Source organism: Xenopus laevis, chromosome 2S, assembly GCF_017654675.1.
Source record: "Xenopus laevis strain J_2021 chromosome 2S, Xenopus_laevis_v10.1, whole genome shotgun sequence".
NCBI classification, from domain to species: domain Eukaryota; kingdom Metazoa; phylum Chordata; class Amphibia; order Anura; family Pipidae; genus Xenopus; species Xenopus laevis.
In genome coordinates this window covers 48,105,736-48,131,668 of record NC_054374.1, presented here as the reverse complement: position 1 = coordinate 48,131,668, position 25,933 = coordinate 48,105,736, and the positions used below count along the sequence as shown (strand labels likewise).

The 25,933-nt window shown below is 37.5% G+C and overlaps 1 protein-coding gene across 2 annotated transcripts in view; it reads right to left on the bottom strand.

Moving 5' to 3' along the window:
• Window positions 1-22,506, bottom strand: part of ndp.S (Norrie disease (pseudoglioma) S homeolog) — a 66,866-nt gene extending 44,360 nt beyond the window's left edge. Inside the window, exon 1 of one of the 2 annotated variants that reach the window (XM_041582942.1) lies at window positions 22,382-22,506. The gene's annotated coding sequence lies outside the window, so the exon portion shown is untranslated. Of the gene's footprint in view, window positions 1-7,914; window positions 8,191-22,381 lie in introns of those variants that run through there. The other variant, XM_018247968.2, reaches the window with a different exon arrangement.
• Window positions 22,507-25,933: the final 3,427 nt, after the last annotated feature.

The following is a 25,933-nucleotide window of genomic DNA, read 5'->3' as shown; positions in this document are numbered from 1 at the left end:
ATAAGTGGTTAGTGCCACCTGCTGGACTAACTATATTGTCTTCACTATTTCTATTGAAATTATAGTTCATCTCATAAGAGATGGAGCCAATCTACGCAGGCAGAGAATAATAGTTTATAATGCAAGGGAAGGACTGACGACTTGCAGTCATTGCTTCATTAAAGGCTATGGTCATAACATTTTTATGTCTGGAATGTAGCCCAAAATGTTCCTTTTGGAGAGCACTGCCTTAAGACATGGGTACTTCACTTATTTAAGGTGCCTGTACAACGTATATAAAGGCTACCAGATAATTATTCTGGTCTGAGATGATTGTATTTAATTCAAACACAATCAGATCTATCCATCAACTTGCAAGGTGGTCTCTCTACAAATATAGATAGTAAAGAGTAGATTTCTAAAACTATTACGGTTTGGGGGGATTATTTTACATTATCTGACTTTTCTGGGATTTTAAATAGGAATTTAGATATGTTGCATTCTTGCATTTTTGTGTCTTTCAATGTGCCCTCTACAAATAAATTAGCAAGTTAAGAGTTAAACCTTTCGCAATATCGGACTGGTAACTTTAGTTAAAAAGCAAAGACTTGGAAACTCTGTAGATCTTTGCTGGTTAAACATGTATGTAATATTAGATATACATAGATGTAACTACAGGCTCAAAAGTAGTTAAGAACTGTACCTTCTATAATAAATTAAAGGAAAACTATACCCCCAAAATGAATACTTAAGCAACAGATAGTTAATATCAAATTGAATGACATATAAAAGAATCTTACCAAACTGAAATATATATTTACATAAATCTTGCCCTTTTACATCTCTTGCCTTGAGCCACCATTTCGTGACTCTATCTGTGCTGCCTCAGAGATCACCTGACCAGAAATACTTCAACACTAACTGTAACAGGAAGAAGTGAGGAAGCAAAAGGCAGAACTCTGTCTGTTAATTGGCTCATGTGACCTAACATGTGGTTTGTATGTGTGCACAGTGAATCTTACGATCCCAGGGGGCGGCCCTTATTTTTTAAAATGGCAATTTTCTATTTATGATTACCCAATGGCACATACTACTAAAAAAGTATATTATTATGATAATGGTTCATTTCCATGAAGCAGGGTTTTACACATGAGCTGTTTTACTCAGTATCTTTTAATAGAGACATACATTGTTTGGGGGGTATAGTTTTCCTTTAAGGACACTAATAAGCCTCAGTGGAACTGTAGGACAAGTGAATAAAGCATGTTACTCTGGATTTGACCAAGGGTTCAAGAGAGTTCAAGTGCTATTTTTGCCACCTAACATGTACTAATTTTTATGGACCAGTATTTTAGCACCAGTTAAGAAGTGGAACTAGTTTTGAGATCACTGCAGAGGGATCACCTACCACATAACAACATTTATCATGAGCTAGCTCCTTGAAGCATATTTAGAGACAGCATACATACATACATTTTGCACAGTAAAGTCATTACAAACATGGTTAAATTAAACACTGGACTGTGAAAATGTAGGTTAACAATGTTAAATAAAACATTGAACCATTAAAAAAAATCAACATTATTTTATTTATTTGAGAAATATGCACTAGGAAAAATAGCTTGATTCACTTTGCATTGCTATTCCCTATTCCCCCAAGAAGCTTAATTCCATAGTATCTAAAATGTCTCCTAACTAGACCTCCAGGAGTGCCTTATAAGGTGTGGGATATATACAGGGAGGCTGTAGGCTGCCTGTTTATTGTGTACTACAGCCTCAGATCTCAACTATGTGTGAGCTTCCTTCACGTCTGCTTTTTAGGTGCTCAAGACAGAGGGCCCCCAGGTAAACTCATAGAATGTCTTGATGGGATTACTTCTACAATATAAAGTCAATTCAGCAAAGAGGGGCTGCACAGATAATCTGCAACTGGTGCATACAGTAAGCTGCATTATGTAAGAAAAGGCACAACTAATCACCAGGTAGCAATGACTGGTTGCTTTCAGCTACTGCACCTGGGCAAACTTTAATACACAGGGTGCTAACATTTTATTGTTAGTTACAGATGTGTCTGATGAAGATTCAAGATTTTGTGGGGGAAAAAGCCTCTAGTTTAGGAATGCTATGTTTGCATCCTGTACTTTTAGACAGTTGAATTGAAAATTAATGTAGATGCCCTGCCAGGTATTCATGGAACAGAGGCGCCACATTCAAATATAAATACAGGGTAAAGAGTTATGGAATATATTATTCCTATGAGACTATAAAGTCTAGGAAGCTACACAATACAAGTCTATGGGCATCATTTCTGTGGTGAAACAAGGCGAAAAAATTCGCCCATCCCTAACAGGGAGTCCATAAAGGTCCCTCAAGATAATAAGCTATACTGTTTCTGGTAGACTACAATGCTCCTGAGCTCTATGTGCATAGCAGGGGGTAAGTGGCATTCTGTGTCTAAAACTGTGCTAATCTTAATTTATTATTATTTATATTTGTAAGTCATATTTTCCCTTTTTGGCACATATTGCCATTATATCACATTTAAATACATGGGTCACAGAGGAAGTCATTTTGATTAAATCAGCTATTATTATTTAACGAAGCAGACCATTACACACTGGGGAGCATGACCTGTTTATCATAGCATCTGTAGTTGGTAACTCAAGAAAGGTTTATCATCTGCACTTCCCCTTAATTTATTGAAATAGGACAGTGGTGGCTAACTCCTAGACGTATGCAGACTTCACAGTCACAGTGCAGGATAAAAGAACAAAGACCGCATAGCATTTGCAAATTAGCTGTGTAACCTATCCTAATAATTTTGTTAGTAGAAAAAGAAATAATAGTAATATCACAAGGATCAGTGTTTGGGGGGGGGGATTTCCGCCCTTTCTTAAAATAGGAAGAGTGCCAGATAGTAGGCATAGCAATTGAAAATAGTGGAATTATGGCAAAATTGATACAGCATCACAATTTAATAAAAGGGCATAGTGTCCAGGTCTAGTAAACCAAAAAAATTGAATATGCTTTCAAACAGGAGACCAATAACTGCTACTTGTTGCAAAGAGTTAAGAGAACTGATGCAGACTATAAAATAACACGTTTATGTGAATGCTGCCCATTCTGCAATGCCATATTATTAAAGAAGTATTGTAGGCGGGAGGTACACATTTTCAACAGCTAAATGAACCATAGGCTGCAGAGGCATACTGTATACAAATAAAGTGGTCCTAGGCAGTCTGTTTTGCTCCTGGCTCCACCACAAAACTGGCTTAACAAACTAATGGGCTCATTATAAGACCTAACTTCCTGAAGTAATGAAAATAATCATCTGTACCACTAAATACATTGTGTGCAATTCACAAACATATGTTGTTTGGTTAGCACATTTAGCCTCACTTTTAAACTGTTTAAAGAAAGCTACCTTTAGCTATGGCTATATGGAAACTTAATATACAAGCCTGACAAATATGTTAACACGGTTGAGTTGCAATTTAAGAAACTACCAGTCAAATACATTTATGTGTTTCTGTTAGTTTGCGTGCCTCGTAAGTATTTATTAGTATTCAGTGGTTGATAACTAGTAGATGGAGTCAAGAGCTGATTTCAAGTACAAAATGAATTGTAAATGTACATAGATACAGAAGAAGAAGTATGCCTCCTATTCTAAGTTACATTTTCTAAGCAGGGCTTTTGTAATTGAACCTGGCTTTATTTCAGCAAATGTTATGCTACATTAAAATCCATGCTTTGGTGCAAAAAGTATATTATTTTAGTGGTGGAATTTAACCTATGTAAATCAAAATAGCTATTCAGTAAAATACTCATAATTTATATGCATAGTAACAAGAATAAAACCAACTGATCAAAGACCACTGCATAGGATATGTAGAAGCGGCATGATATATAGTAGAGAGACTCAACCTGTAGTTCCCCAGCCATCACTGGAAAACAATCTACATCATCCTGTCCTGATGATGCTGGGGGGGTTACAATTCAGCAGCAGCTGGAAATTCATGCAGATAATTGACCTTTGGTGTATGTTGGCACTGCATTGCTAATGAAGTGAATACCATAGTTTGTGTGTGGGCTGAACGATGGTCCAGGTGCAGAACTGGTGCTCAGGCTGAATGTTACTGATGTGGAGGAGGACATATCTGGAGCAGAAATTAGGTTTTAGCAAAAAAAAGTTTGATTTATGAACTGCTAAGACATTTTCAGGATACGTTTGCACAAGGAGATGAAATTTGTTACAGCTCATGAAAAGTATCAGGCTTAGAAACTATCCACAATCTGTATAGCACAAGTAGGCTCGTCCTTATTCCAACTGTAACAGGAACGGTTTATGATTTTCCAAAGTATGTTTCTGGTTACTAGTTTATGTAATAAATTACAGGTGAGCAGTAAATGTTACCTGCTAATTGGTTGCCAGTAGCAACTTTTATAGAATAGGTACCTTCTCACATGGTTGTTGATTCCCATGAGGTGGCTTTTCATGAGTTCAACCACATGCTAATGCACACGTTTAATCAGTAATCTCTTCCCTGTGATACCTGTAGCCATCACACTGAACTAAACCCAGATGAGACCCGACATTCAGAGTTTCATCTGTTTTCAGCAGTTTGGTGCAGTGCTGTGGGTACAGGCCACATGGTGAAAAATGGGCTAACTTTACTAATGTGCTCCTTTGGGGTAGAACATGGGGAAACTTGGTGCCAAGTATTGTTATTCAAGCAAATGTACAAAATATGAATATACCTCTTTCACAAACACAGTAAAACAGAACTGGACAATATATATACCATTAATATATAAAATTATTATTGGATGTTATAAAACTGACATATAGAAAATAGGTAAAAATTTACTCAAGGTTTAAAGAGACAATGATTGTATGTAAAGCTATAAAAACCATACAATTTAATAAGGCAGCAAATAAAAGTTTCAAATGAACCACAATACTAATAGCAAAAGTGTATACTTGCTTGCAAATTGCCTTGTTCCTTGCAACACATATCAGCATGATCTACCCTAGGTATGAAACAATATTTCAAATTTCATGCCCTTTTGCCAGATGAATAACACAGTTGTTCTCATTTACTTTGTAAGGCGATGCGAAGCCCACAGGTTTCCAGTTGCATCGATCCCCCAAATCTGAAACATCTGCAGTAAGCTCTACTTTGAAATCTTTCATGACTGAAATTTACAATCTACAAAATGCAACGACATGTTCATTTACTTAGAAATGTAATTGCATTGCCAACGGGATTAAGCTACTGCTGTGATTTTATTATATACTCTCTAGTTTTTTTACATTGCTACACACTTTGCTCCACTCAGTGTCAGACCTTGTTAGCGAATGAAAGCATCATGACTGCAAATGTGAAGTAAGGACATTATAGTCTTACTTTAAAGGAAAATGTTACTGCAAGGTATTGGAGGGGAGCAGCTTTAGTTCTGGTAATAGCAGAAGGAAACCATAAATCACATGACATGACTCCTAATTTTATTTTACCTTTAGATAATTGTTTCAGGGTGGACCTTCATCAGCACAGAATGAAAGCTAAATCAATCTCCCTGAAACTACTACGAGACGTGTATACCTCATCATAAAGTTTTGAGAATGTGTAGATGAGGGTTACAATTTGGTGTTGAATTACATCCAGAAAGCTGTTGGTAGTTGATAAAGAGTGGCGTGATAACAACTGGAAGATTTTAGACTTAATGTTACTGACGTGGACCCGCATACACACCCTCCAGTCTTATTTATATATAGGTCAAAGTGAACCTGAACCTTTGTTCCATTAAATATTTAAACAGAATTTGTAGTCATGTTTATCACTTTCCCTTTAATTCTACTTAGGCAGCATATACAAGTAAGTGGGGAACGAGACAAACCATGTAGGCTTATTAAATATACAGCTAAAATGAAAGCGATTGAAGTGCTGCCCATTAGCGAAACAGTTCAATGTCGAGCACGTACAGACAGACAGCTGCTCACAGGGCTCATAACCTTTCTTTATTGTTCTGATAAGTTAGAGGTGGGGCATGAGAGGGATTCCAAACATAGCACATGTTTATACAGAAATGTTAATATGTTCCACACACTCACACACATAAAAAGGAAATAACAGCTGATCAGAATCAGACCAGACAGGGAGCTCTGACAACACTCATTTGGAGATCTGTGGAAAATCCAGGAGAGCTGCTCACCCACAGGGAGGCAGGAATAATCTATCTACAGCTGGTCTTTTATCTTGGTATTATCAGAATTTATGCATCCAATGGAAAGTCAGAAGTATTTATTGCCAACAGTGCCAGTGTTTTTTTGCTAATGCCTTTGTCTGTAATTCTAAAGACAATTGAATTCAAAGCAGCATATAACAGATATTTTTAGACTGACATATGAAAACTATATTTATAATATATATATATATATAAGATTTTTTTAAATTTGCTTTTAACTATGAATTATGCTATATATTTTACAGTCAGTCTGAGCACTGCACAAAATCCATTACAATTTATACTATGAAAATTGTACACTGTTATTGCATGATGCCTGAAAAATGCATGACTCATAAAGCCTAAACGGATCCACATCATTAGACTTATGCCTATAAATTTATAGTGGTATACTGTATATATATTAATCAGGACATGTCCAGGATATGCGGTAACATATTGGAATTCTTCTTAATGACACAGGTCACAGCCAGGATTATTTTTATGGACCATTTAGATAAGCACACAAAATCTTATCAATATGTTAAGCTCTGCTAAAACCAATACATTATGTATATTAATGGTCAAATCAAGCTAAATTTAGCACAACTCATCAACAAATTATTAATTTCACAAAACATATAGATTTTAAGCTTAAATTAACATTACTGCTTGATTCTTTAAATTATGAAGGCATTTGTAAAACAATTCCTTTTAGCATTTTGCATTATTCTAAACAAAAGTACAACATTAGCATTATCTTACCTTCATTTGTTTTTTTTTAAGAAAGTTTTCTAAAATGATTTTGTGTTTCCATACTTGGTCCAGTTGTATTTTAATTAGAATGCTGTTTCCTCATCCTACACAATGTATCACGTTTGTGACATACTAGGAAAGAGAATTAGAATTCAGATGGCTCCCATACTATGCATCCTCCTTGCACGGACGGTCTAATACCTGGAATTCAGCATCCTTATCTGAAATGCACCGACTGGCCACTTCACACTTCAGCATTTGCTGTGCTGCATGAACTAAAGACCACTACTAAATATACTCCTCTGAGGTACTGCCAAGACAAACACTGTAGATGTCCTCCTAGCCAGCAGCCAATCACAGACATATGTGAAATCTCTTCTAATCCATAACCAGTGCGGATGAATCCATGACAAGCTTCCTTAATATTAATATAAATATTATTGTATAAATTAAAAGTGGTGCCGTTCAATGTGACACACAAAGCTTGAAATAAAGTGTTGCCTATTGTTTGTGTCATCCCAGATATTCAGGCAGATGAGCAGGACCCCAGTCAGCTTGTAGTTTTAACAGTTAACTCCTTTAGGGGCCATTTATTTAAACACCCACCAGGTTTCAAGCAGATAAATGCTAAACAGTTAGAAGAAGCCAAAGCATTTAACCAGCACACACAAACCCATGTACATAATCAGCTCTGTTTTGCAGAAAATATTGTCAGAATATATATCAGATATATATATCAGAATACAATTCATACATTACTAATCACTGAATATTCCTATAGGACTTTGTTTGATACTAAAGGAAAAAAAAAAAACAAATAAGTAGAAATCTCTTACTAAGCAGACTGATACCATTGCAATGAACTGGAATTTGTTTCTCCCCAGCTGTACCCAGCTGTTGTACAACTTTAACTCTCTGCTACTGCCAGTGTATGAAATTCTCTCTGCCACCTACCTCAGAAGTGTGCACCAAAAGTTTCCATTTCCATGTTAAGCTGTGCAAAGCAAGAAGTTGGAATATCCAGGCAATGCTCCGTCACATTTCTTTCCTTTTATTTCTTTCTTTCTTCCAAACACAAGGGGGGGGGGAAGAAGGAACTTGGAGCAGACGTTTAAAAAGAAAACTGAGGTAAAGAGAATGTCAAATGGAAATGTGCCATTGCCCTCGTATATCAATCAGGAGAGCAGCAGCAGTTCCCCAGCAAATGGGAATTCCACAGAAATATGAAGCTCTGTTATCTGAGAAATCACTAAACACAATTTGCTGAAATGACCACAAACCAGATTCACATGTTTCTGATCCTAATAATGTAGACTCTTTCAACAAGAAGGAATGCTCTTTCTTTCTAATCGGCAAAAGGGCCACTAATTCTTTAAAAAAATATAGCGCCATTATCTGAAAAAAAAAGGAATGATGTAACACAAAGACATACATATATATATATATATATATATATATATATATATATATATATATATATATATATATATATATATATTGTAAAGTTCAGGGGGGAGTGGGATCGCCCATGCACTACGGCCACAACACAGTAGTAGAATAAATGTCTTTTTATTCCTTATTCAAACAAACAAACTGTATCTTCAGCAGGTAGCATTAACAACGTAAACAAGCTGTATCCTCAGCAGGTAAAGTAAGTCAACTTAAACATAGTCTTCAGCATAAAGTAACAATCACTTTCATGCACATCAGAATTGAAAGAAAACAGTTCATATTCCCATTCAGGGATCAGGCTCACCTAGCCTTACAGAGCGTTTGATTCCCAGTCAGGAGAGCAGTTTCCAAACACACTTCTCCCTTGCAGACCTCACGTGTGTCTACCAACCCCCTTCCTGAACTCTCAGGGCTCTCTTAACTCCTGCACTCCAGGTACCTGAATAAAGGGGAAATATACCTGCTGTCCAGGACCCACCCCTGGAGTCCTGTACAAAATATATACAGTATATATATATATAGTAGAAAATATGGTATAAAATATGATATAAGATGTAGCAACATCTGTTTCTTTTAAGGAAAGGAGTATTCCCCCTATGTCCTGCTCAGGATGCTGGAACTGCCCAAGAGAACAGGAAGTGAGGGGTACAGGAAAATTTCTTCCCCCAGCTAAGTAATAGTACCGTTTGTTATTCTGTTTCTTCAACTAATACTGTTCCTAAAAATCATGTTCAACATGGACAAACGTAATGGAACCTTCACATGTATACATTATGTTTGCCAGATCAACCTTTTTGCCAGGGCCACATGAGGATTAAATTTAGTGAGAAGCAAGTTGGACATATCAAAGATCAGAAGGATAGGAACTGGCAGGAAGCACGTTGGTAAATAAGCACACAAATCCATCCCAGGTGTTGTGAAAAGTTGAAAAAATTTAGTACCCCACTACAGGTAAGGGATCCGTTATCTGGAAAGCTCAGAATTACGGGAAGACCACCTCCCATAGATTCCATTTTATCTAAATAATCTAAATTTGTAAAAACTACTTTTTTCTCTGTGATAATAAAATAGTACCTTGTACTTAATCCAAACTAATATATTAATCCTTATTGTAGGCAAACACAGTCTATTGAGTTTATTGTAATGTTTAAAGGATTATCTAGTAGATTTAAGGCATGAAGATCCAAGTTATGGAACAATCCGTTATTCAGAAAATGCCAGGTCCTCAGCATTCTGGATAATATGTCCCTTACCTGTACTGGAATATTTAAAGCCCCCTATTGAACAGAAAACATCTTTTTTATTATTCTTTTTCATCTTTAGGACTGAGCTACACCTTGTAAGTATCTGGCCCCTTTAGGAGTTGAACCTGTGCCACTAGTGATGATGAGGTAAGTAAGATGCTGGACAGTGGGGGGGCAGTAGATGTGATCTATTTGGATTTTGCCAAAGCGTTTGATACTGTGCCCCACAAACGACTGCTTTCTATACTAAGGTCTGTTGGGCTTTTTCGTTTACACATGGATAGGAGACTGGCTACAGGATCGGGTACAGAGGGTGGTTGTTAATGGTACATTCTCTACTTGGAGTAAGGTTCTGAGTGGGGTCCCTCAGGGCTCGGTATTGGATCCACTTTTGTTTATTAATGACTTAGGGGAGGGTATTGTCAGTAATGTATCAGTGTTTGCAGATGACACACAACTATGCAGCCCAATTAATTCCATCCAAGATGTGGCATCCTTGCAACACAATCTTGACAAACTGGCAATCTGGGCAGCTAAGTGGCAAATGAGATTCAATGTTGATAAATGTAAAGTCATGCACCTGGGATGTTAGTATATCCAAGCCACTTATACCCTTAATGGGACTGCACTAGGCAAATCCATTAAGGAAAAGGACCTTGGAGTCCTTGTAGATGATAAACTTGGCTGTAGCAAGCAATGCCAGTCAGCAGCATCAGGGGCAAATAAGGTCTTGAGCTGTATTAAAAGGGGTATAGAGTCACGGGAGGAGGGGGGTCATTCTTCCACTGTAGAGCACTTGTAAGGCCCCATCTAGAATATGCTGTACAGTTTTGGTCTCCATCACTCAAACAGGATATTATTGTATTAGAGAGGGTACAGAGAAGGGCAACTAAGCTGGTAAAAGGTATGGAAAATCTTAGCTATGAGGAAAGACTGGCCAAATTGGGGATGTTCACGCTGGAGAAGAGGCGCTTAAGGGGAGATATGATAACTATGTATAAATATATAAGGAGATCATATAATAATCTCTCTAATGCTTTATTTACCAGTAGATCTTTCCAGCTGACACAAGGTCACCCATTACGATTAGAAGAAAAGAGGTTCCGCCTAAATATTCGGAAGGGGTTTTTTACAGTGAGAGCTGTGAAGATGTGGAATTCTCTCCCTGAATCAGTTGTACGGATACATTAGATTTAAGAAGGGGTTGGATAGCTTTTTAGCAAGTGAGGGAATACAGGGTTATGGGAGATAGCTCATAGTACAAGTAAATCCAGGGACTAGTCCGATTTCGGAGTCAGGAAGGAATTTTCCCCCTCTGAGGCAAATTGGAGAGGCTTCAGTTGTTTTTTTTTTTTTTTGCCTTCCTCTGGATCAACTAGCAGTTAGGCAGATTAATAAAAAAAACTAAAAGGCCCAACTTGATGGACGCGTGTCTTTTTTCAACCTTACTTACTATGTTACTATGTAGTGATACTTTTTCCCCGGAGGCACTACTCCACACAAAGTCCCACAAAATCATATGAACTAGTTCATTGTGACTGTGACAGACTATGCAAGTAGAACAGTAAAACCTTTACAGAAGTTAGGAAATGCTTGCATGGGAAATATTAAATATAGATCTTGCTATACTTCCATTGAGCATGTAAAAAATAATTAAAACATTAAAGGTAGATTTAATGGGGGACTCTACAGAGACTCTTAAAGAAAATACAGGAACATTAAGGGGCACAATTTGGGCCTGATAAAAAAAATCCTGTCCTTACTGCCTGCCATACAGCCTACAAGCCTCCATACCGATGCCAGTCATTAATACAGTGCTGTCCTAGGGTAAGGCCATAAGGACTTGTGGAATCACAAATTTGCTGCCTATTTAAAAAATTAAGTTGGCTCGCAGTTCTTGACTTCAGTTGTGCACAAAGCAGAACAAGCTTTGCCTCCTCCTAGAATAGAATAGAATCCAATAGGCTGGCAATACTATTCATGCTATGAAAATGAAGAAGGAAGGGACTGGAAAATACACAGTACTGGTGCTGCCCGCTGCCAATCTCTGCAAAGTAGTGGAGGCAAGGGTCTGCAACCCAACCCCTCCACTCAGACTCTGCATAACCCAACATCAGGTAAGCCCCAGTTTTTCTTTAAAATATAAAGAAAACTAGTGATTGATCCCTATTATCAAAATACTTGTTTTGGAAAAAGGTACTTGATAAATGCATTTTAACAAAAAGGTGGATATTCCCTTTAAGAGTAATTACCATTATAAACTGAAAATATTTTGCTTTTATTGAAAGCTTATATTGGTTTGTACAAAACTAGCACAGTGATATATTCTCTACTTTAGTCCTTAAAGGGATACTGTCATGGGAAAAAACATTTTTTTCAAAATGAATCAGTTAATAGTGCTGCTCCAGCAGAATTCTGCACTGAAATCCATTTCTCAAAAGAGCAAACAGATTTTTTTATATTCAATTTTGAAATCTGACATGGGGCTAGACATTTTGTCAATTTCCCAATTTCCCAGCTGCCCCATGTCATGTGACTTGTGCTCTGATAAACTTCAATCACTCTTTACTGCTGTACTGCAAGTTGGAGTGATTATCACCCCCTCCCTTTTCCCCCCCCAGCAGCCAAACAGCAGAACAATGGGAAGGTAACCAGATAGCAGCTCCCTAACACAAGATAACAGCTCCCTGGTAGATCTAACAACAACACTCAATAGTAAAAACCCATGTCTCACTGAGACACATTCAGTTACATTGAGAAGGAAAAACAGCAGCCTGCCAGAAAGCATTTCTCTCCTGAAGTGCAGGCACAAGTCACATGACCTCACATGACCAGGGGCAGCTGGGAAATTGACAAAATGTCTAGCCCCATGTCAGATTTCAAAATTGAATATAAAAAAATCTGTTTGCTCTTTTGAGAAATGGACTTCAGTGCAGAATTCTGCTGGAGCAGCTCTATTAACTGATTCATTTTGAAAAAAAAAAAATTCCCATGACAGTATCCCTTTAAACAATTGTATTCTAAACAGCATATCTGCACTGCTGCACTAGGCACCGGACATCACTGCACCCTTTGGCGCATGCGCAGTTCCATCATTGGAAGTGATGTCACTTCCACCCCCACCCGTGACACGCATCAGGTACCCCCCCCCCCGACCTCTGCCCCCACATTTTGTGGGGAAGAGGGTTTTTTTTTCTACACAAACATTCTATTCACCATATAGGCATCTGAGGGACACCCCCTAAAGCTGCAGCTCAAGGCACAGGCCCTTGAGTGCCTATATGGTAAATATGAAATGGCAGCCTACATTTCTCCATAATAGCTTATTTATATAACCTGTTTCTGAAGCAAACATACACATTTTACCATTGAAGGGTAACAGCACATTATACTTAAATGCTTATAAACCCCTTTGATTTTTTGTTACATGCCCTTTAATAATGGATATGATTTTTCAACCCTTTATCATCTATCAACTAAAACAATGACATGGGTTAAAAGTAAAGTAGAGAGGGGAGCATGTTAGTAACCAAAACATATGTTTTTAATATGCTCCAGTCATTGCAAGAGTTTAGGGGTTAAATTAATCTGGCGCTCTTTCATACAGTTTAGCACCTTCCTCCAGCTGCATTTTTCTAAGGCAAAAACGTTTTAACAAAAATGTCTTGTAAATAATATTTGGAAATAATGCTGACGGAGTGTTTTCACAAATAAGAGGTATGATTTCTTAAAGGACCATTAACACCAAAATTGAACAGGATTCAGAATAAAATGTATCCAGATTTTGACCAAATTCAACAATTGGAGTTATTTTTTTTAATTAAAAATAATGTTGTCTTTTATAAATGATGCCAATTTTTCAACTTACTATGTATAAATGTTTTTATGGTACATCCATTTATTGACAAAGCAGAACTCCGGATCAGCACTCTTCCTCACCCCAATTTTGCAAATGGTTGCAAGTTCTTTAAGTGACTATGTATCTCAATCTTCCACATGAATTTGATGAACAGCACCATACAATTCACAAATCTGTTAAAAAGCCTTTATTCCATTGTGGCTAATCCCAGGACAAAACAAGCAACATTTCAGGCTGCAACATGCCCTTTTTCAAGATCCAGATTGTATGGTGCTGTTCATCAAATTTCTGTACTCCCATTTATTGTATTTCTGGGCCATTAAAGATCAAAAATGAAAGTGTTTTATATGTATTTAAATATAGTGTATTGTAAACATGCACTGGTAAAAATGTCATGTTTGTTCCAAAAACACTAATATGGGGTATATAAATAAGGTGCTGTATAGCCATGGGTGGCAGAGTTTCAAGTTGAATAAGGCACAGATTTAGGGCCGAGACACAAACGAAGATTCAGGGAGATTTAGTCGCCCAGCGACAAATCACCTCTTCTTCGGGCGACTAATCTCCACGAAAAGCCTTCCTGTCAGCTTGAATCTAAATCGCCGGTGGTATGGCACTCGGATCGCTTTGTTTTCCGAAGTCACCCAAAGTTTCCTTGTTAGGCAACTTCGGGCAACTTCGGAAAATGAAGCGCTCCCATTGCCATTTAGATTCTAGCCGGCAGGGAAGGCAATTCGGGGTGATTTGTCACCGGACGACTAAATCTCCCTGAATATTCATGTGTCTCTGCCCTTATATAGCAGGTAATAGATAAGCTCTGTAGACTACAATGGGTTTCATCCTTACAGAAGAAGATAAACAGCGGCTAATTGCTATTCATGGAATTCTAAAGAACTATGGAATAAAAACTTTTTTCAAAATAAAAGAGGACATCTGTTATTAACATACTGTTTATTTGTAGTTACCAGATGGACTCCTAAATTGATTTTTTTCACCTTTTGATGTTACTAGTCCTTTAACTCTACAGGGTTCCTTTTAGAGAACCAAGTATAAGAGTTCATACAAATAACACAGGACATGGATGAATGTTATGCAGACCTGAACAACATATTTTTAATAAACATCCTATCGTTCTTTTTTGGGGCCATTAACTGCCTTAGAATAATGTAATCCATAATTTAGGAAGGCAGGCCGTTTTTTTCAAACTGTAGAATTTGAAATGTCTTTCAAAAGCATTACTTCGGTATTTCCAACTTCTGTTTATAAAACTTCACTTGTGATAAATATGTATAATTTTCAACACATTTGTATTCAAGGGTATTTTTTTCCAGTTTACTTAAATTTACAAAGATGATGACAATTTATATGAAAATCTCAACATCCTTTTCTCTACCTCAGATCTGAAAAATCCAATATGTCTGAAGCGAAGCTAAAGAACTTTTTGCAAAATCAGAGAAAAAGTAATCAAACTGTTCCCACTCTGTCAAGTCACACTATGCAGGTAGTTTTATTATTGTTACATTTAACTATTTTGATTACATTTACATTCCAATATCAACAACTATTTGAATAGGGACCTTCTGATAAACAGGAAAAAGCAGACAGCCTTCCCAGGCATAACTTGTTGGGCAGTGTAAATTAAAACACGCACCTAAGTAAATCCACCATTTATTTTACACAGCTTTTCACACCATTTTTCTGGCGATAATTGTTTTACACAGTATGATAAATAGGCCACTATTTTTCATACAGACACTTTAGTTGCTCTTAAGATCAAAGAAGAAGAGGTCTTGACATTTGTCCCTTTAAAAGTGACAGACACAGGACTTATTATTTGACCCTTTCTTTGACCCTAAGTAAATGAAGTAATTGGTCATAGGTCAGGAGGAATTTGTTCATTGATTTAATTGGGGATACATCTTCCCTAAAACTCCCCAATGGTTCGCTCCCCTCTCTTGTGCTGATCTTATTGGACCGATTTTAATCAAATTGGACTTTTAAAGGATTTTCTGATTAGAAATTGTAAGAAAAACTGGAATTTTTAGAGGTTTTCATGAAATTCTGATTTCTTACCACATTGTTCAGTTCTTTTTTTTGTCCGCACTTTTTATTTTCAGATCTTTTAATATATTCAATGACAATTGTGGTTTTAGAGTTTGTGAGTTTAATAATGGTTTCCAAAACCTCTAAAACCATACTTCTCAACTGTCCCATTTTCTGCTGGGCAGTCCTGATTTTTACAGCTCAGGCCTCAGTCCCGGGTAAAATATTCAAAGTTTCTATTTGATCTCCCGCACTGAGGCCAGAAAAAGATTTGAAGCTCATGAAACTTAATTAAGATAAGAGGCTTTTTGGCAGAGAGGCCAGAACACTGAGCAGCGATACTTTTTTAAGATAAGCAAAGATACAATTGTAACTATTTAAGATAATCATTGTAACTATTTAAGATAAGCAAGTCTCTTCGGGAAAACCGATTTGCAGCTTAAAAAAATTACAAAACTGTTATATCACATAAAACAGTCGTAAAACTCGCAGAAATAAGTTCAAACTTTCATAACCTGTCAAGTTTTGTAAAATGGGCATGTTAAATATCAGTTTTGTCAATTTTTGTTTACCGTGCTGCACACGCCACAACTTTTTGTCCCTCTTTCCGTTTTTCAAATGTTGGGGGTATGTAAAACCATTAAAATCTGACCTTTAAAGAATAAGCCTCTATGTGTAGTGTATGATGATCAAGTAGAGGGTGTAGCAGAACTAGAAGAATGCAGCAGACTGTAGAACTCAGCTTTATTCCTCTCTGTTCTCGTCCCTCCACTTACCTGTGTCCATAACCTTTGTTATTACTCCACCCAGTGTTAAGCTGCTAAAGCATATTAAAATGAACATTTAACATTTTTACAGAAATGGATGGAACAATATTACTCTGTGAGGCTTGAAAAAAACATTCCTCATGTTGCTGGACATATCCACTTAATGGTCCCAAAAAACGCTGGCGGGTTTTCTACATGATGGCTGATAGGCTGAAAAAGATCGAAAATTTTTTGGGGCTCCCCTTCCTCCCCCCTACATTTCCTGACTCATGGCAACTTAGCTAGACAGTGGGCACATGTGTAGGGCAAAATAAAATTTTTATTGGCTGATTTGAAGGTTTTCTAGGCATTTGTAGTGCAGATACGTGTTCCTCCATTGAAATTTGAATTTTGCGCCGTATGCAAATTAGCCTTCGCTAGCGCAACTTCGCTTTATATAGCGAATCAACGCTAGCGCAACTTCGCAAACTTACGCTACCCCTGTGCGCAACTTCGCATTTTAGTGAATTTGCGGAGCGCTGGCGAAAATTCGCCTGGCGAAGTGCGGCGAAGAGCGGCGAAGTTGCGCCTGGCGCAACTTCGATTCTTAGTGAATTTGCCCCCATGTGTTCATGTTTACAGTGGTTGTTCAAGAATGTCTAATAATTATGATCTCTGCAGTGTCTCTTATTAAAGAGCTTTTTTTACTCTAACACACCAGTCACCACAGTATGGATCTAATTTACCAAATCCCTGACGCAAGTGCAAGAGCACAAAGGAAGGCATTTGTGTCAAAAATAGCTGCAGCGTAGTGATGAGCGCATTTCTTCGCCATGTTGCAAAATGTTGCACGGTAGACAAAAATGTTGCTCATAGAGTCTAATGTATTTTGCCACAAAATTGTCAGAGTGACTAAAAAAGTTGCAGTGACTTTCGTGAATTTTCCCGTTTCATGAATTTTCTCGTAGTTTTGCCAAATGTTTTCACTGAAATGGGACAGATTCGCTCATCACTTCTGCAGAGTTCTGTACCTATGGCTGGTAGGTGCAGGGCAGGATGCAAAGTGCAAAATAAAAATTTTGGCATGTGCTTATTTTTTGCACTTGCATCCTTCCCAGCCAGCAGCATAACTAGTGTGTGCCAGCCCTTTGGAAGGGCCTGGCCAAAGGTGATTCCTACACACCTCTGCTGCCCACTCCTTGTCCTATGTTGACCCACTCCACTCAAGACTCCTGCCCCCTGAGTCCCCCTTTCCCTGCCCATAGGTAGGAGAGTGGCTGGGGAAGGTATTCTTTTTAGCTATATAGGAAGCAGACACCATGGCCCGGGCCCCCCCCTATTCCCCTGGCAGGTCTGCTTCCTTTGTAGTTACGCCACTGTTCCCTGCTCTATGTAAACAAGTTTTTAAATCCTGGAGCCTTTAAATAAGTCAATAGTATGGATTTTTAGGCAGAACAATTTCTTACTGAACTACAACTTAAAGGAAAACTATACCCCTCAAAATGAATACTTAAAGGAATGTATTAAAGAATCTCACCAAATCGGTATATTTATATACATAAGTAAATATTGCCCTTTTACATCTCTTGCCTTGAACCCCCATTTTGTGGGGAGGAAGCAAAAGAAAGAACCTAACATGTTTGGTTTGTTTGTGTGCACCGTGAATCCTAGGATCACAGGAAGCGGCTCTTATTATTTAAAATGGCAATTTTCTATTTATGATTACCCAATGGCACATACTTCTATTGGTGGCGAGGACCCCCCAAAAGTTATTAAAATCCACTGGTGATCAGGACCCCATAAGTTATAAAAAGCCATTAGTGATCAGGGCCCCCCTAAAAGTTAAAAAAAAATGGCTTGGGCCCCACCCACAAGTTATAAAAAGCCATTGGTGATCAGGGGCCCCCCTGCAAGTAAATAAAATTGATGTACTGGGCCCCCCACCTACAAGTTATAAAAAGCCATTGGTGGCCTCCTTTAAGTTAAAAAAAACTTGGTGGCTAGGCCCCCCAAAAAATTAAAAAAAATTGCTTGCCAAGGTTTTGTGTCTAAGGGGGGCCCGGCCATGCTCATGTACTTGATTAGCTGCTGTCTTATATTCTGAAGCTGGCAGCATGCTGAAAGCAGGGGGGCCCGGCTAATCAAGTAAGTGAAGCATGGCTGGGCCCCCCTTAGACACAAAACCCTGCGTGGCACGGGACAACTGTCCCCCCTGTGCCCCCCTGATGGCGGCCCTGCATATTCATATTCAACTGCAGGGAATTCCACAAACTGAAAAAGAAACAATAAAAGAGTATAAAGGCACATCTTAACCTATGCAGCTACAAATCTCTTTGTCTTCATGATGTTGGATTTCACTGTATCTGCAATTCACCATAAGCTCACTATTCTAAATAAAAGCAAGATAACTGACCTAATTCTGGTTGATTCAGCTGAGGATTTATTAAACAGTGTTGTTTAAGAATCCATCCCTCATGTTTCTGGATGACATCTATGCTCCCTTGATAATATGTTGGAGTTTGTTGGCGGTTATAATACAGCAGCATTTAGGAAGAGCAACCCGGTTACAGAAGGCTTATGTTGTTACAAAATATACAAGAAAAAAATTACATTACAAGGATAAATGAACTATTTCCTTGTTTTAACATACCATACACATTTGGTGTAATGTGAAGATCATGTGAGATGCTTCTTTACTTGAACATTTGATTTGATTTTGTTCTTTTTTACAATCAGTAGCATTTCTAGCTACTTCATTCATCAAGTGAGATAATAGCTGCATTTTAACATAAGCCACATGTAGAGAACATGCAGCATGCCTTAAAGGAACATGTTTAAAGGGATACTGTCATGGGAAAACATGCATCAGTTAACAGTGCTGCTCCAGCAGAATTCTGCACTGAAATTCATTTTTCAAAACAGATTTTGTAATATTCAATTTTGAAATCTGACATGGGGCTAGACATATTGTCAGTTTCCCAGCTGCCCCCAGTCATGTGACTTGTGCTCTGATTTCAAAGTAGCAACTTTCTTTTAATATATAACATGCCTTATGGAAACAGTAGTATTTCAGCAGTGACAAAGTTTATTGGATTAACAGAAAATATGCAATATGCATCATAATAAAATTAGACAGGTGCATAAATTTGGGCATTCCAACAGAGATATTACATCATTACTTAGTTGAGCCTCATTTTGCAAATGTAACAGCCTCTAGACGCCTCCTATAGACTTTGATGAGTGTCTGGGTTCTGGATGGCAGTATTTTTGACCATTCGTCCATACAAAATCTCTCCAGTTCAGTTAATTTGATGGCTGCCGGACAACCTGCTTCAAATCATCACATAGATTTTCCATGATATTCGAGTCGGGGGACTCCGACGGCCATTCCAGAATATTGTACTTCTTTCTCTGCATAAATGCCTTTGTAGATTTCCAAGTGTGTTTAGGGTCCTTGTCTTATTTGAATATCCAACCCCTGCGGAACTTCAACTTTGTGACTGATGCTTGAACATTATCCTGAAGAATTTGTTGATATTGCGTTGCCCTAGTCCCTGAACTAGCCACACAGCTCCACAGCATGATGGAACCTCCACCAAATTTGGCAGTAGGTAGCAGGTGTTTTTCTTGGAATGCGGTGTTCTTCTTCCGCCATGCAAAATGCTTTTTGTTATGACCAAATAACTAAATTTTTGTCTCATCAGTCCAAAGCACTTTGTTCCAAAATGACTGTGACTTGTCTAAATGAGCTTTTGGATACAACAAGCGACTCTGTTTGTGGTGTGAGTGCAGAAAGGGCTTCTTTCTCATGACCCTGCATACAGATGTTCTGTGCAAATTGTGCGGAATTGTAGAACGATGTCCAGATACACCATCTGCAGCAAGATGTTCTTGCAGGTCTTTGGAGGTGATATTTGGGGGTGTCTGTAACCATTCTCACAATCCTCCATATATGCCGCTCCTGTATTTTTCTTGGCCTGCCAGACCTGGGTTTTACACCAACTGTGCCTGTGGCCTTCCATTTCCTGATTACATTCCTTACAGTTGAAACTGACAGTTTAAACCTCTTTTTGTAGCCTTCCCCTAAACCATGATACTGAACAATCTTTGTTTTCAGATCTTTTTAGAGTTGCTTTGAGGATCCCATGCTGTCACTCTTCAGAGGAGATTCAAACAGAAACACAACTTGTAATTGGCCACCTTAAATACCTTTTCTCATGATTGGACACACTTGCCTATGAAGTTCATGGCTAATCCAACCAATTTGGTGTTGCCAGTAATCAGTATTGAGCAGCTACAATACAATACAGCTACATGCATTCCAATTAGCAAAATTACAAGGGTACCCAAATTTTTGAACAGACAGTTTTTCACATTTGATTTATTTTATACAACTGAATACTGCTTCACAAAAAATCTTTGTTCAGGAGACGCCCCAGTACTGCGATGCCCAGGATTTGGCATGGCATGGGGGTGTTTGGAACATTATGGTTGCTACATGCTGCAGTTTGCCATTATTGCTGGAAAATGCTCTTCAGGGATTTTCTCTCAGTCTCACAGCCCCATTTTAAAGCCCTGCCCAGATTTCCTAATTTGGAAATCTGCACAGGCAGCTTTCACTACTAAGCTATAACCACCATAAGCAAATGTTTGGCCAGATTTAAACCAGATTAACACCCTTTACAACTGTGTTGTGCTACATGTATATTACAATGTAAATTCAACTACAGGTAACGTAATACATCCATATGAGGTGCCTAAAGTTGGTCTTCTTTTATATATATGTACTGTGTATATATATATATATATATATATATATATATATATATATATATATATATATATATATATATATATATATATATGCCCCCTCTTGAGGACTATGAATAATATCATCATCATAATATCATCATAATTTATTTATATAACAGGTTAATCAGCCACTGTGGAAATACATTGACTAATTAACACAAGCTTAAGTCAGCTTACTCATGGTATCATTATCTCAGGCTGGTATTTTGTTATTCCTCCCTTTGTATTATATCAAACATACTACAAAGAGTTATACTACAAAGAATATGTATACTGTATATAAAATACTTTTTTTTTTTTACTGAATTTTTTCATTTACAGGTACTTTATTCAGTTATATTATTCTAACCTAACCAGTAAATTAATAGGCTTGAAGTTAACGTCAAATGAGGCGTTGACACACAGAATGGATTTTAGCATGAATACACAAAAGTATGCAGTTTTGTGCCAAATGCACCATGTATGTGCACCGATGGGTGGATGTAGGCTTAGTGCATTTGCCACTGCCCCAAGTAGACACTAGTCTGGAAGTCAGGTACGTAGATACATAAAGGTTCTTTATAGAAAGGTAAGCAGTGAAAGTTAACTGGCACAGTGCATCAGTTTTTAAACCCGGGCGGGGGGGGGGGGGGTTAGTGACACCAAACAACCAGATGCCATTTTTAACTACATTTTAGAAAGAGCAGAGTCATAAAGCAAATACAGGTATGGGCTCTGTTATCAGGAAACCCATTATAAAGAAAGCTCCCATATTCAGAAAGTCCACCATCCATAGACTCCAATTTATCCAAATAATTTTAAAAAAAATCTCTGTAATTATAAAACAGTGCCTTATACTTTATCCAAACTAAGATATAACAAATCCTTATTTTAGTAGACTTTTAAGGTTTTGATGTAGACTTAGGGGCAGATTTACTAAGATTTTAATGGTAAATTCGAATGTTTTTTTTGTCAAAACTCCAGTTTAAAACCATCAATTCGAATTTGAATGTGAGATTTAGCACACCTAGACCCTGGAAACAACTCTAATTCGATACTTTGTCAACTAAAACCTGCCGAGTTCACATAGAAGTCAATGGCAGAGGTCCGTTGAACCATTATGTTAATAGCCACCTTGACATTTTTTTTTCCGCGGAAAACTTGATTCAAATTTTACTTGAATTTTCAGGTTGTTCCTGTTCGATCAAATTTTAGACGTTCGACTGTTTTCATAAATACCGCCCATTCAAATTGTGAGTACAATTACATCAGAAAAATTAACATACCTCTTAAATTAGACCTTTAATAAAACGTATGGCGATCCAAATTTCAGAAAGATTCCTTTTCTGGAAAACACTAACAGGATAACAGGTTCCATACCTGTCATTAAAAATAAACAAATACAAATGAAGATTGTTTGTTATATTCAGCCCACTCTATAATATACTAAAATGTAAGTGAAGGTTAACTTCCCCTTTAAATTAAAAGTGATACAGTAAATACAGAAAAATTGAGATCCATAGTAGAAACAAAGGTGTCATCGCTGAAATGACATAACCAGTGTTTACTTTGGCAAGAAAAGGGAAATATACTAGTAATTCTGTAACTTAGAAAAAAAGCGCAATAGTTTCATTATGCTTCACGGCTGTCTTTTTCTCCCCAGTCACTACTAGCTCAGCAACAGATGGCAAAGGAAATGAGTATTATTCCTTCATGTGGATGTCTCAGACTATTCCAGTTTACAGCTTTTCTCACTCTATATTTCAGCTGAACGTGTCATTTATTGTTGTCATTGCCATTATTCCAAGGGTAAATGTCAATCTAAAATGGAATATAATCGTTCTAAAGCAAAGCTAACTTGATACATTTCCAGTTGCAGTAAGTATACCATGTCAATATCTTTTTTCAGTGGTAACTAATCTGGGCGCATGACTTTTGAAATAAGAAACGCTTATGTCATACTGTCTAAACAAAGAAAAGTTTGAGCACTGAGTACGTACTGTATTAATACTGTGGAAAGCCTTTGACATAATGACTGATCCATTACTAACAATTAGGCTAGAACTAAATATTGTTGGGAATCATTACACTGACCCCAGCAACCAAAAAACACTGAGGGGCCGATTCACTAACTTCGAGTGAAGGATTCGAAGTAAAAAACTTCGAATTTCGAAGAGTTTTTTGGGCTACTTCGACCATCAAATGGGCTACTACGACCTTCGACTACGACTAAAAATCGTTCGACTATTCGACCATTCGATAGTCGAAGTACTGTCTCTTTAAGAATAAACTTCGACCCCCTAGTTCGCCATCTAAAAGCTACCGAACTCAATGTTAGCATTTGGGGAAGGACCCCATAGGCTTGCCTAAGTTTTTTTGACCGAAGGATATTCCTTCGATCGTTGGATTTAAATCCTTCGAATCGTTCGTTTCGAAGGATTTTATCGTTCGATCGAAGGAATAATCGTTCGATCACACTATTTGCGCTAAAATCCTTCGACTTTGATATTCGAAGTCGAAAGATTTTAGTTCCCAGTCGAATATCGAGGGTTAATTAACCCTCGATATTCAACCCTTTGTGAATCGGCCCCATAGACTATGATTTTATTTTTTTTGATGTTACTTTTATTTATTTTTTATATCGCAAAATTTTTCTATTCAGGCCCGTTCCTAATCATATTCAATACTACTTACTTTCTATCTGTTTTATGGTTACCAGGGTAAGTTTGCCCTAGAACAAAGTAATACAATACAAATACATTTTAAAAATCTGAAAATAAATCAAAAAAAGAACAGTTGCAAATGGCCATAGGATATGTTTACAACATACTTAAAGTTAGCTTTAAAGTAGAAGGAAAGACACAATCACTTGGGGGGTTATTTACTAAACTCTGCAAAAATCACAAAAAAAACTTGACTTTTTTTTTTATAAAATCATGAATTTTTCGGAATTTATTAAACCCCGAGGATAGAAAAGTCTGAATCAGAAAATCCGGCATCTCAGACCTGTCGAGGATGCATATAAGTCAATAGGAGAAGTCCCAATGATTTTTGATGTGTGCTGGGTTTCGTGCAATACCCCGAAGTTTTTGGAAGAAAGAAGGATGTAACATCAAATCATTGGAGACAGTTCCCAGAACACACATGTTTCAGTAAAAGTTTATGAACATACATCGACATGAGAACTAACACCTACTGGCAGAAGTAAACAACAGTATAACACAATATATGAGTGAGAAGGTGTTTGTTGCAAACTGACAGTGCACACACACTCATCTAACACTAATTACAGATTGGTTGCTGTAGAATCCTGCATTAAAGTGAGCTTTGCCGTGTTGGTAAAAGAGCCACACTGTCTAGGGAAGCAAGGAAATAGATGCACGAGGCTATTGGTACCACAAGATGAGAACGACAATACTAGACAAACATACAATGAAATGGGAAAGCATGAAAATGGATGGCTTCCCATCCTAGATAGGAGTTGGGAGTTTGGTCCTCAAGGATCACCTGAAAATGCAGAATGACAGCAATTCCCTTTGGCTTTAAAGCAGAATTTAAACATAACAAATGAAGTAGGCTAGAGATGTTTTACATTGCGTTTTGGCTTCTGTATGAGCCCAAAGCAACTCCAGCCCTTTAGCAGTAAATATATGTGCCTCTGAAGATGCCCCAGTAGCTCCCCATCTTCTTTTTTGCTGATTCCCTGCACATGCTCTGTGCTGCTGTCAGTTACTGAGCTTAGGGACCGACTCACAATCTACAGTACACATATAATACAAATGTCATGATATAAGACTGATTAGTAATTAGTACCGATAATTACTACATGGCAGCACAGAAACCAGCACAATTAGCATCAGAATTTAATAATCAGCCCTGTAGCATCAGCTTATATTACAGACTAACCTCATTCTCTGCTTGATAATTTGCAACAACCCCTAAGCTTAGCTTCGGAACAGCAGCTGAGAGCCCACTGAGCAAATCAGTATCACAGACACTTTCCAAGATGGTGACAATTTGAAGTCCTGTATAATTGCTGTTATTAAGAAGCTGAAAATTTAGGCTGGTGCAATAAGTGCAGTATATAAAATATGGCATTTTTAGCCGGGTTTGGTTCTCCTTTAACATATAAAAAATGCGGTGCTCAAAACAATAAGCAAGGAACAATTAGCAATTTATATTGATGCGGTTCTTACTCTTAGCATATACCTCCTTGTCATTTATTATGAAATATGTATAATGCACATAAAATAAACTCGTATATAAACTGACACAAGTTGCTCAGCAACCTACAGGTAACAACAGGATATAGATATAGGGAAAAGGAAAAGCAGTTTATAGTACAGTGACAACTTTTAATAAAATGAGAACACTGTGGGGCCGATTCACTAAGGGTCGAATATCGAGGGTTAATTAACCCTCGATATTCGACTAGGAATTAAAGTCCTTCGACTTCGAATATCGAAGTCGAAGGATTTAGCACTGATAGTTCGATCGAACGATCGAAGGATAATTCCTTCGATCTAACGATAAAATCGTTAAAAATAATATTTGTGTATTTTAGTTTTTATTTTTGGAATAGAAGAGGCTGGTTTCAGAGCGTGACAGAAAGGGAAATTGCAGGGAATTTAATACAACAAGAAAGCCATGTGTTGAAGTTCAGCAACGGCAGGAGGGTCATGGTTGAATTTCTCCAAATTACATACATTTTTCCCTTTGACTGGGGCCCTGATTATCCTGCAATATGGGGCCCCACATCTCTAACTCTGTCCCTGGAAAATGAACACATGCATCAACCTGAAATGTATTAGTTAATAGCTTACAGCCCCAAAAGTAGA